At 39.2% G+C, this 12,161-nt stretch overlaps 1 pseudogene; it reads right to left on the bottom strand.

The window, feature by feature from the left end:
• The window catches only part of LOC115830820, a 29,060-nt pseudogene extending 17,670 nt beyond the window's left edge, over positions 1–11,390 (bottom strand).
• Between the last annotated feature and the right edge of the window lie 771 nt (positions 11,391–12,161).

The raw sequence follows: 12,161 nt of genomic DNA, 5'->3' as shown, positions 1-12,161 counted from the left end.
TTTAGGTATTATGATGTTTTTAGATATTTGTTGTACTTTCCTTGGTTGACATTTTATTAGTTCTTTAAAATGTTTAAGCATGCCATATTTTCTCTATTTTGTTCAAAAAATAATTAGACAAGGCCAGGTGCGGTGGCTCACATTTGTAATCCCAGCACTTTGGGAGGCCAAAGCAGGAGGATCACCTGATGTCAGGAATTCAAGACCAGCCTGGCCAACATGGTTAAACCTCATCTCTACTAAAAATACAAAAATTAGCTGAGTGTGGTGGCGGGCAAGTAGTCCCAGCTACTTGGGAGGCTGAGGCAGGAGAATCACTTGAACCCGGGAGGTGGAGGTTGCAGTGAGCCGAGATTGTGCCACTGCACTCCAGCCTGGGCGACAGAGTGAGACTCCAACTCAAAAACAAAACAAAACAAAAACCATACAACAACAACAACAAACCATTAGACATAGCACTCATTTCATTTTTAACTTACTCTGACTTGTATATTTTCCACTCATTTTTCTCCTTGTCCTGGCATCTAAGTATTTCTTTTAGCTCTTTCCGTTTTTTTTCTCTTTTTTTTCTTTTTAGATGGAGTCTCGTTCTGTCGCCCAGGCTGGAGTGCAGTGGCGCAATCTCAGCTCACCGCAACCTCTGCCTCCCAGGTTCAAGCAATTCTCCTGCTTCAGCTTCCCGCGTAGCTGGGATTACAGGCACGTGCCACCATGCCCGGCTAAGTTTCTGTATTTGTAGTAGAGATGGGGTTTCACCGTGTTAGCCAGGATGGTCTTGATCTCCTGACCTCATGATCCGCCCACCTCGGCCTCCCAAAGTCCTGGGATTACAGGCGTGAGCCACCGCGCCTGGCCTTTTGAGCTCATTCTTATACTTTAGCTCATATTTTTTACTTTGCTCATATCCCTTATATTTATCTAAATAACTACGTATATATTTTTTCTTTTTTTCTTTTTGTATTTTTGTAGAAATGAGCTTATGCTATGTTGACCAGGCTAGCCTAAAACTCCTGGCCTCAAGTGATTCTCCCGTCTCAGCCTCCCAAAGTGCTGGGATTACAGGCATGTGCCACCATGCCTAGCTTACATATTTTCGGTACATCTGCTTTGGAATTCCTTGAAGTCTAGTTGTACAAGTGTTTTATGATGTTATTTCTGAACAAAATTAATTGTGTCCTTTAGTTTGCATGTTTAAAAAAATTACATTGTGTGATTATACTTGACAAGTCTGAACTTAAAAGATTTTCAGTATTTTGGGTTGAGATTCTTTTCCCTCAAAAAAATTGTCTGGAATTTTTGTTTTCTTCTCTACATGCATCTGGAAAACATTTAAATTAACATTAAATTTTTCTCTACAAAAACTCTGGGTCAATTCAAACCCCAACATATCAATACAGCTGGCCTTCCTTCCTAAATCAGCCAAGGCACAGACTGACTAGCTTCACTATTTATCTCCCTTTGACTGCAGGCTGCATGTTCTATCTCATTTTTCTTAGATTTGCAGAACTTTGAGGCTTTTGGCTTTAGCTGGGCTGGTCAGGTTCATCTCCCTTACTTTGATTCTAGTGTGGCACCACATCTACCCCTGAGAGCTGTAAAAACCCAGGAAATGATGCTCCTATTATTATCAACCTATTGTAGGAAGCCTCACCCTGCCAGATGTACTGTCTCATCCTCCCTTTTTTCTGCTGCCTGTGCTTCTTCATTTATTTTATTTTATGCTTTTGAGGTGGAGTCACTCTGTCACCCAGGCTGGAGTGCATTGGTGCTATCTTGGCTCACTGCAACCTCTGCCTCCCAGGTTTAAGCGATTCTTCTGCCTCAGCCTCCCAAGTAGCTGGGATTACAGGCGCCCACCACCGTGACCAGCTAATTTTTTTTTTTTTGTATTTTTAGTACAGAGGGGGTTTTACCATGTTGGCCAGGCTGGTTTCAAACTCCTGACCTCAAGTAATCTGCCCACCTCAGCCTCCCAAAGTGCTGGGATTACAGGCATGAGCCACCATGCCCAGTCCCCTTATTTTTACTTTAGCATTTAGAACTAATCTCTGCACTTAAGTACATGTTACATTGTCCAGCTGTTATGGTGTTTTTTCAAGAGAACTATTTTTAAACATGTAACTTTTCAGATTATTTCCAGAATCCCAGATAGCCACATTTACCTTTGGAGGAATTGATTATCAGAATAATCAACACAATTATCTTTAGAAAAATCATATGTCCCCAGGCAAAGTTCTAAATTTTTGGAGTATGTATTGTGTGACATTTTGAGTAGAATGCAATTATGACAATGTTACCATATGTTTCAACTATAAAATACTTTCTGTTATGTATAATACAAGAATTTTATGTGATCATGCCTTTTGCTGGGGAGAATGCACCTGTGTCTTGTTAAAATTGTTGATAATAATATTTTAATTGTTAATAAGAAAATTAATAATACCAAATCTTGTCATTCTCAACAGTACTACTCTTTTTAATCTTAGTTTCCACTTTTATCATATGCAATAGAAACATTTTTAGAAGCGTTTTCTTCTAGGTAAATGAATTATCTTTATTATGTATTATTAATTTTTTAAAACCATTAAGTAAGGAATATAAGTATGTCCTCTATTATATCTTACTGGAATGTGTGAAATTTTTATAGATGCCCTGTAGGAGGGGTTAAGCAAGATTTTTCTATTCCTAGATTTCTGGAGGCATTATTGTTAATGAGTAATGGATTTTGTCAAATACTTTTGTGTGCCTACCGAAATCATTATGGCTTTGTCCTCTATTCTGTTAATACGGTATATTACATTGACTAATATTTGAATGTTAAAATAAATTTGCATTGGTGAGATAATTCCACTTGGTCATGTTGTCTAACATTCTTATGTGTTGCTGAATTCAGTTTTCTAGCATTTTTAAAGATTTCTGGCCGGGCGCGGTGGCTCATGCCTGTAATCCCAGCACTTTGTGAGGCCAAGGCAGTGGATCACGAGGTCAGGAGTTCAAGACTAGCCTGACCAGTATGGTGAAACCCTGTCTCTACTAAAAAATGCAAAAATTAGCTGGGCGTGGTGGTCTGTGCCCGTAATTTCAGCTACTCAGGAGGCTGAGGCAGGAGAATCACTTGAACCTGGGAGGCGGAGGTTGCAGTGAGCCAAGATCGTACCACTGCACTCCAGCCTGGGCGACAGAGCAAGACTCCATCACCAAAAGAAAAAAAAAAGATTTCTGTGTCTGTATTTATGAGGAATAATGGTTTCTCATATTTTTTTTTATGCTTTCATCTGGTTTTGTTTTCTGGGTGATACTGGCCTCAACAAATGAATTGTTTTTTTCCCCTTTTATATTTTGCAAGTGTTTGTGTAGAATTCCTATTAATTATTCATTATATATTTAGCAGAATTTACCAGTGAAGCTATCTGAACCTTTTTTATGGGAAGGAATTTTATTAACCTCTTTATCTGTTGTAAGTATATTAATATATTCCATTTCTCCTTGGATTAATTTTGATAATTTGTGTTTATCTGAAAACTTGTTTCTAATTTCTAGTATTTCATGCCTCTAGATTTTCCTGGAGGTTGACATGTAAGAATAAAAAAAAAATGTTGAGAGAATAAAGCTTTGGGTAATTCATGAATGATCGAATATCTCATGATCTTCTGTTGTAAGATGGAGAAGCTTATTCTTCATGCTGTACTTAATATTCATATTTATATTGTAAAACAAATATGATATTCTATCTAAAGTGAACTAGGAAGATATGTTAGTTAACTTTGTGTTTAATCAGGATGGAAGTCTGAGTCTCTTCCATGAATATGTAGTCAGGACAGAAACATAATTTGAATAAGGACAAACACAAAATGATGGTAAGTGGAGAAGGGTACGACAGATTAAAATGTGGTGAAACAGCACTGAACACGTATATAGAATTCACAGTGTGTTACGCACTATTCCAAGTCATTTGCACATTCAGTTTTAATGCCTGTAAGACTAAAATAAACAACACAAACATTCATGTAAATGAGAAATTGAAACATTAAAAATAATATTAGGTGACGTTAAACTGTCATAAAAATAAACTGTTTTCATATACAACAAATAAGTTAACATAAAGAGTGCACATTAACATTTTAAGACAGTTTGGGCTGAGCACGGTGGCTCACACCTGTAATTCCAACACTTTGGGAGCCCGAGGTTGGTGGATCACCTGAGGTCAGGAGTTCGAGACCAGCATGATCAACATGGAGAAACCCCGTCTCTACTAAAAATACAAAATTAGCCAGGCGTGGTGGCACATGCCTGTAATCCCAGCTACTCAGGAGGCTAAAGCAGGAGAATCACTTGAACCTGGGAGACGGAGGTTGCGGTAAGCCAAGATCATGCCATTGCACTCCAGCCTGGGCAACAAGAGTGAAACTCCATCTCGAAAAAACAAAACAAAACAAAACAAGACAGTTTGATTAGTTATCAGATAAACAAATGGATAGCATTATTAACCTGTATAAAGAGCATACATATTATTTTCTTATTTTCAAGTTCCATAGAAAAATATTTAAAATTTTAAAATGCTGGATTCAAAATTATGTCAGTAACTTCATGAAAGTAGACATTCAATAGGTCATATTGTTTTGACATTGTGAAATGACATCAGAAACTGTCAATTAGAGTGTAACCCATAAACAATATCTAGCCACACACAAGTTGAAGACCAAGTTGAATAATTATTGAGTTTCAAAGGAAATTCATACTGAGGTTAATTTAGAGATTCAATGACATGACAAGAAGGAAGCATTGAGACTGGAACCAAATCACCAAATATTGCATAACAGATTCTACCAGTACTAACTTACTGTTAAAGACAGAAACATTCATTTTAGCCATGTGCAGCTACTAATATTTTCACATATTAATAAAGTAATCACACTGTTATGTGTGCAGTGTGAATGTTTGTGCATCCCTACAATGCCAAATAGGGCTAAAAAGTCACGACTTTGCAGGAACACAAATAAGTCAAGAAAAGATTCAAAGGAATTGTCAACATGAGAAGCCAATGGTTAATCACAAAGCAAAATTGATAATCTTGTGCCAGGTCAAGGAGAACAAACAAATAAATTATATTTGCAAATATATATAAAAAAAATCTCCAAAACATGAGATCTAAATGATAAATTATGACATATACAAGCAAATAAGTTCTCAGAATTTTTTTTATTATACTTTAAGTTCTAGGGTACATGTGCACAACATGCAGGTTTGATACATAGGTATATATCTGCCATGTTAGTTTGCTGCACCCATCAACTCATCATTTACATTAGGTATTTCTCCTAATGCTATCCTTCCCCCAACCCCTCCCCCCATGAGAGGCCCTGGTGTGTAATGTTCCCTGCCCTGTGTCCAAGTGATCTCATTGTTCAATTCCCACCTATGAGTGAGAACATGCGGTGTTTGGTTTTCTGTCCTTGTAATAGTTTGCTGAGCTTGATGGTTTCCAGCTTCATCCATGTCCCTGCAAGGGACACGAACTCATCTTTTTTTATGGCTGCATAGTATTCCATGGTGTATATGTGCCACATTTTCTTAATCCAGTCTATCGAGTTCTCAGAATTTAGAGTAAGAAGAAATTGAATGTTACATACATTTATAATATTAAAATTGTATTTAAAATGTTTAAATCAATTAAATGGTAAGATAAGAAACCAAAATAATATTGAAAGAGGAAAAAACTTTATTTATTTATTTTTGAGACAGTGTCTCCCTCTGTCATCAAGGCTGGAGTGCAGTGTCTGCAATCTCAGCTCACTACAACCTCTGCATGCTGGGTTCAAGCAATTCTCCTGCCTCAGCCTCCTGAGTAGCTGGGACTACAGGCATGTGCCACCATGCCTGTCTAATTTTTGTATTTTTAATAGAGATGGGATTTCACCATGCTGGCCAGGCTGGTCTCAAACTCCTGACCTCAGGTGATCTGCCCACCTCAGCCTCCCAAATTGCTGGGATTACAGGCGTGAGTCATAGCTCCTGGCTGAAGAAGAAAATTAAAATTTGAAGAGTATATGTGGAAAGAGCCAAATGTGAATTGAATAAAAGAAAAATAAAATTTATAAATTGAATATACATTATATGGGTTAACTGTTAACTTATAACAAGCCAATGAGAGAAATAGCTAACTGGGAGATTAAGCAGAGCAAATCTATGGTGATAAAGACAAACTGATATAAAATGCAAATATATTTACAGATCTATAAAGACTAAAACTAGAAGGAATAAAATATACTCAATTGCTTTACAAAAATATATTTAAAAAATAGAACACAGTTTTAGTCAAAAAATTTTTTTTGGAAAATTAAAAGCCAGAAACAAATTCTTGAATGCAGAAATGCATAGTTTTCAACAAAAAAGCAAATAAAGGTAATAATTCCAGCAGAAATAATAGTCAAACTGTGTAACATTAAAGGGACAGAAAAAACTGAAAAGTAGAGAGATGGAAAACAGAGGTAAACCACAAATTTGTGAGCACCATTTCTACAGTCTCGATAGAAGCCAGAACACAGAGAAGTATATATTGAGTGTAAGAATTTAATACTCAGCCAAATATTTTTAATAAATAAAGACAAGCCTGTAATCTCAGCACTTTGGGAGGCTGAGGTGGACAGATCACCTGAGCTCAGGAGTGAGACAAGCCTGTGCAACATGGAGAAACTCCGTCTCTAACAAAAAAAATTAGCCAGGTGTGGTAGCATGCACCTGTAGTCTAAGCTAATCAGGAGGCTGAGACAGGAAGATTACTTGAACCTGGGAGCTTGGAGGTTGCAGTGAGCTAGATCACCCCCACTGCACTCCAGGCTGGGTGACAGGGCAAGACTCTCTCTAAATACATACATACATAATAAAAAATTATCCAAAATACCAACATGGAGAGATTTTATTGCCAGAAAGATATTCTTTTTTTTTTCTATTTTATTTTTATTCTTTTGGAGGCAGAGTCTCATTCTGTTGCCCAGGCTGGAGTGTAGTGGCATGATCACGCCTCACTGCATCCTTGATCTCCTGGGCTCAGGTGATCCTCCCACCTCAGCCTCCTGAGTAGCTGAGACCACAGATATGCACCACCACACCAGGCTATTTTTTTTCTTTTCATTATTTTTTGTAGAGCTGGGGTCTCTCTATGTTGCCCAGGCTGATCTTGAACTCCTGGGCTCAAGCAATCTTTCACCTTGGCCTCCTAAAGTGCTGGATTACCGGCGTGAGCCACCGAGCCTGGCCTCTTGCTTCCAGGTGAGGAGCAGCACAGGTACTCCACTGAGAGTGTATTAGGCCAGAGCCCAGGCCTACTGAGTGAGAATCCTTTTATGAGAAAATTATGCCTTGTAGATAATTATCAGTCTCTCTCAGGAAGGAGACATTTTCTTTCTCACAAATGCTGTTTTTAATAGAATTTAAAGGCTGAATGCAGTGGCCCATGCCTATAATCCCAGCACTTTGAGGCCCAGGCAGGAAGATCACTTGAGGTCAGGAATTCGAGATCAGTCTACACAACACAGTGAGACTCCGCATCGCTTTGGAGGTCCCTTCGTGGTCGCCAAAATGTTTCCGGGGGTCCTTGCTCACAGAGCTCCCAAGATGGTGGCGAGCCGCTTCTAAGACGGTGGCGGGGCCGCTTCCAAGATGGTGGCAAGCCTTGTGTTCTCTGACCTGGGATTCTTGGCCTCACGGATTCCAAAGAATGGAATCTTGGGCCATGCAGTGAGTGTTATAGATCTATTAGAAGCTGTGGGTCAGAGAAGAGAACCGTGGAACCCAGTGACTAGTGTTCAGCTCAATTAGGATGAACCCAGGCACTTAGCCGTGCAAGAACAATGGCAAGCCTTCAGCACGATCGGGAGTGGCAATGGGAGTCTCGCTGGATCAGGAGCACAGCGGACACCCTGCTGGATCTGGAGGGATGGGAGTCAGTGGCGGGATGGGAGTCAGCGGCGGGTCTGCGACAGTGGCAAACAGCAGTGGTGGACAGCGAGCGGAAAGCTCAGCTTCAGCCCTAACAAACATGGACCAGAAGAGCGCAGCTGCAAGATTTAATGGGGCCAAACAGAGTGAAAACAGAGCTCCCATACAAAGGGAGGGGACCCAAAGGGGGTTGCCCCAGAAAGATATTCTTAATATAACACTGCAGAAAGAATAAAGGCTTTTCTATATTAAGGCCTGAAAATCAAAATGGAAGAGGAAGACACTTGTAAACAGATGGGAATATCAAATGATTATATAAATATTAAACTAGAGAAACCACAAACAATTGGCACAATCAGTTTTAAAAGTATTTAGAAATATTGAAAGTGTAAATCCATATATTTAAGTTAAATTAGATAGTGGGTTCTGTACTACTTAAATAACTTAAGTGGTGAGAGAATAATCTGTTTTCAATAAAAAGAAAACTGAAACTTCTGTCTCACAGTTTGCATCACATTGGTTATTACTATTTTTTTTTTTTTTGACGGAGTCTCGCTCTGTCACCCAGGCCAGAGTGCAGTGGCGCGATCTCGGCTCACTGCAAGCTCCGCCTCCCGGGTTCACGCCATTCTCCTGCCTCAGCCTCCGGACTAGCTGGGACTTACAGGCGCCCGCCACCATACCCGCCTAATTTTTTGTATTTTTAGTAGAGACGGGGTTTCACCATATTAGCCAGGATGGTTTCGATCTCCTGACCTCGTGATCCGCCCGCGTCAGCCTTCCAAAGTGCTGGGATTACAGGCGTGAGCCACCGCACCCGGCCACATTGATTACTCTTTTATCAGATCTGAGGAGCACCAAAGAACTGACAGTGGCATATACGGTGCACACAAGCCTCTGGACACCCAGGACAACAGGGTCATATGCCCATAGTGAGGCTGAGAAGAATGAGATGATGAAATCGACCGAGTACACGACCACAAAGAAACTCACTAGCAGCAGGATGGTCTGTGTGGCACTCTGCTCTGGGGAAGGTCTTGGGGAGAGGCTGGTGCTGTGAAGGTACCAGGATTTCTTCTGATGGCTGAGCAAAAGAACCACCATGTATGCACTTGAAAGCAGCATCGGTCCTGCAAGAAAAGCATATCTGGATAATGACAGAATAAGAAACAGTCCTCTGACCTCTGACGGTGAACTTCATGGGGAAAGTGAGCAGTATTTACTGAAATGCAGAAGATTGCTCAGGGTCGCACCTTATTCAGGTGAAAAAGATACTTTATACTTCAAGTCATTCTGAGAATACAGTGACTCAAACAGACCTGGAGACAACAGTGAAACCACAGCCCGGAGCATCACTATGTGGATGAGGGTCAGGTGACAGATGGTCACATCAGTGGCTTAGGCCTCTGATCTAGAAAAAGTGTGAAGACATGGAAAAGAAGGAGGAAACTGTTGGTTGAGATCCCAATGCCAGCTTGAAAAAAAGAGGCATTTTTAAAATGGAAGCAGTGGAATGTAATAATCTAAATTGTAAAAAGACACATATTTTGAATATCTAAAAATAACAGACTTCACATCATATTATTTATTGTATGTTCAGAATCATCACTATCATGTTTTTATCTCACTAAATTTTTTTGATAAATCCTATTACTTAAATTTTTTAAAATACAGTCTCACCATTATTTTATACACTATCATCTATCTATCTATCTATCATCTATCTATCTATCTATCTATCTATCTATCTATCTATCTATCTATATCTATCTGTGTATGTATACTGGGAATATATATATTGTTTGTGTGTATATAAATTATATATATAAAATTTAAAAATTGTTTCTAAAAAATCTGATTGACTCACATCACAGAATTCAGTTTCTCAGTCTCTCACATTTCAGGACTCTTGTGATTACCTGAGGCCCAAACTCATAGTTTAGTTGGTGGCCCCCCAAATGAAAAGCTGTCATTTGTACTTAAACGTTCACTTAGACCCTTCAAGTTTGTTGTGCTCATTGGTGTGCATAGTTTCGTGGTGACTCCAGCTGCACCCCTGGCCTAGCTGGCTGCCTGGTCTGCCATGCAGGGCACTTGCCCCTGAGGGGCTGCCTCAAACTGCAGGCCTTTCTTTTAGAGCTGCAGGCACTCCTCTTCCTGCAGCCTCTGCAGCCACTGCTGCTGCTGCTGCACTTGGGCTTCCTGTTTGCCTGGCCACTAAGCTTCCTGGAATCCAAACTGGCCATGCCTTTGCTCTAGCTCAGCTCTCAGGGGCTCCTGTGGGCTCCCACACATTGGCCTGAAGTCTAAGCATAGCACCTGGGCATGCAGAGGTGCACACCACATCGTCAATGCAGATGCAGTCAGGTGGCCTTGGGTCTGGTGTTGCCCATTCTAAACTGTTGATAGCTGGATAGTATTCTATTCTACAGCTATACTTTTTCCCTTTGATTAGCTAATAGTTATTTGCGTTGTTTCTACTTTGGGTTACTATGAATATTGCTGTTATGAGCATTCATATGAGTCTGTGTTGACATGGGTTTTCAATTATTCTGGGAACATTTCTGGCAGTAGAACTGCTGGATCATATGGTAATCCTACATATGACACTCTGAAAAGCCACCAAATTGTTTTTCGAAGTGGCTGCATTAGCTTACGCTTTTATGGGCAATGTACAGGGAGTCTGTATTCTGCCCCTCCTTACTATCTTTATTGTCGTCTATTGTTTGATAAGAGCTATTCTAGTGGATGTAAAGCTGTATGGCATTGTAGTTGTGTGGCATCTTTTTGCAGAAACACATTTTGCATTTTCAATAGTTTATCTTTTCTTTAATGAGTAGTAAGAGAAGTTTTGTCTGGATAGAAGCCCATTGTTAGATGTATCCCTTTAAATATTTTATTCCTTTTGGTAGCTTCTCTATTTGAACAGATGAATATACAAAGAGATAACAGCCAGTCTACATAGAAAAAGATAACTCTGAATACAAACTACAATAACCAGTCCCAAACAGCCAAGTTCAAATCAATAAGTGACAGCTGTTCTGTTGCCTCTTTTTCCAAATTAGCACTAAACGGAGAAAGCCAAGCATACATCCTCACCAAGTAAATGGGATATTGTTTCTGGTTAGCCCGCCTGCAGCTTCCCCGTGTCAACAGCCTCCAATAAAGGCCCATCTGAAGTCATGTCTTTTTTCACTATAAAGCTTTCCCACTCTTCTGCTGGCTTTGAGTCTCCACCAAACATAAATGATGGTGGCTAATTCCCCTCCTAGGGCATAGCTAAAATACATAGTCATTTCTTCTTTTCATTTGGTTGATCTCCATCTATTTTCTTTTTTATTATACGTGTCACTGAAATTTCTGCTGCACTAACCTACTTGAGTCATACTGATGGTGTTGGCATGGAAGTCACTAAAGAGGGAAGTGGTGTTAATGGTTCCACCTCTGCCCATTCTGTGAACACCGGAAAGCAGTTTGCATCCAAAATTACTAATGAAATGTTTCCATTTTCAAGGTGCCATGATTTCTGAGACTTTTCTAAAGAGAATGATCAAGAATTTGCTGTAGTTAAGTGACAAAGAATATACCTGTGGACTGTAAACTGCACTCATAAAAATAAAAAGGATGTAGTACAAAAGTGAGAAAATCTGTAAGATTCTAATATCAATCTGGAAAAGAAAAATCTTTCCAAATCTTAAATCCACAGAGGTTTTTCTTCTTGTTCAACATTTAACAAACACACTCAAAAATAAAAGATTCTGCATAAAAACATGTTATCTTATAAGCATTTCATTAAAAAATTCAAACTCCATCACTTCCCATTACCTCTCAAATATTTATTTCTAAGGTATATTTTCTCTTAACAGCTTTCCAAATTCTGATGTGCTTCTATATATAGTGCTCACAATATATGGCCTACTGTTATTAATGTTTTAACTATTCTAACTAATTTTATATTTGCCACACTTTGTGTTGGGATCTAATAACATTTTTCTTTTACAAAAGATGCTGATTGATTTAAGCTTCTGGTGTGTGGAAAGTGCATCATTCTTCTTATCTCAATTAGTTGATGCATTTACATCACTTAATGGTGCATTTACAACCCATAAATGACCTTAAACTTTCCAGTTTTTTTTTTAAGCATTTTACAGATTACAAAATTCCAAATATGTCACCAAAACCTACAAGTACTGTGTGAAATGACGCAGGCTGAGGAGAACAGT

Source organism: Nomascus leucogenys, chromosome 17 (genome assembly GCF_006542625.1).
Source record: "Nomascus leucogenys isolate Asia chromosome 17, Asia_NLE_v1, whole genome shotgun sequence".
In the NCBI taxonomy this organism is placed as follows: domain Eukaryota; kingdom Metazoa; phylum Chordata; class Mammalia; order Primates; family Hylobatidae; genus Nomascus; species Nomascus leucogenys.
Note: the sequence above shows the minus strand (reverse complement) of the source record. Positions and strands in the feature narration are given on the sequence as shown.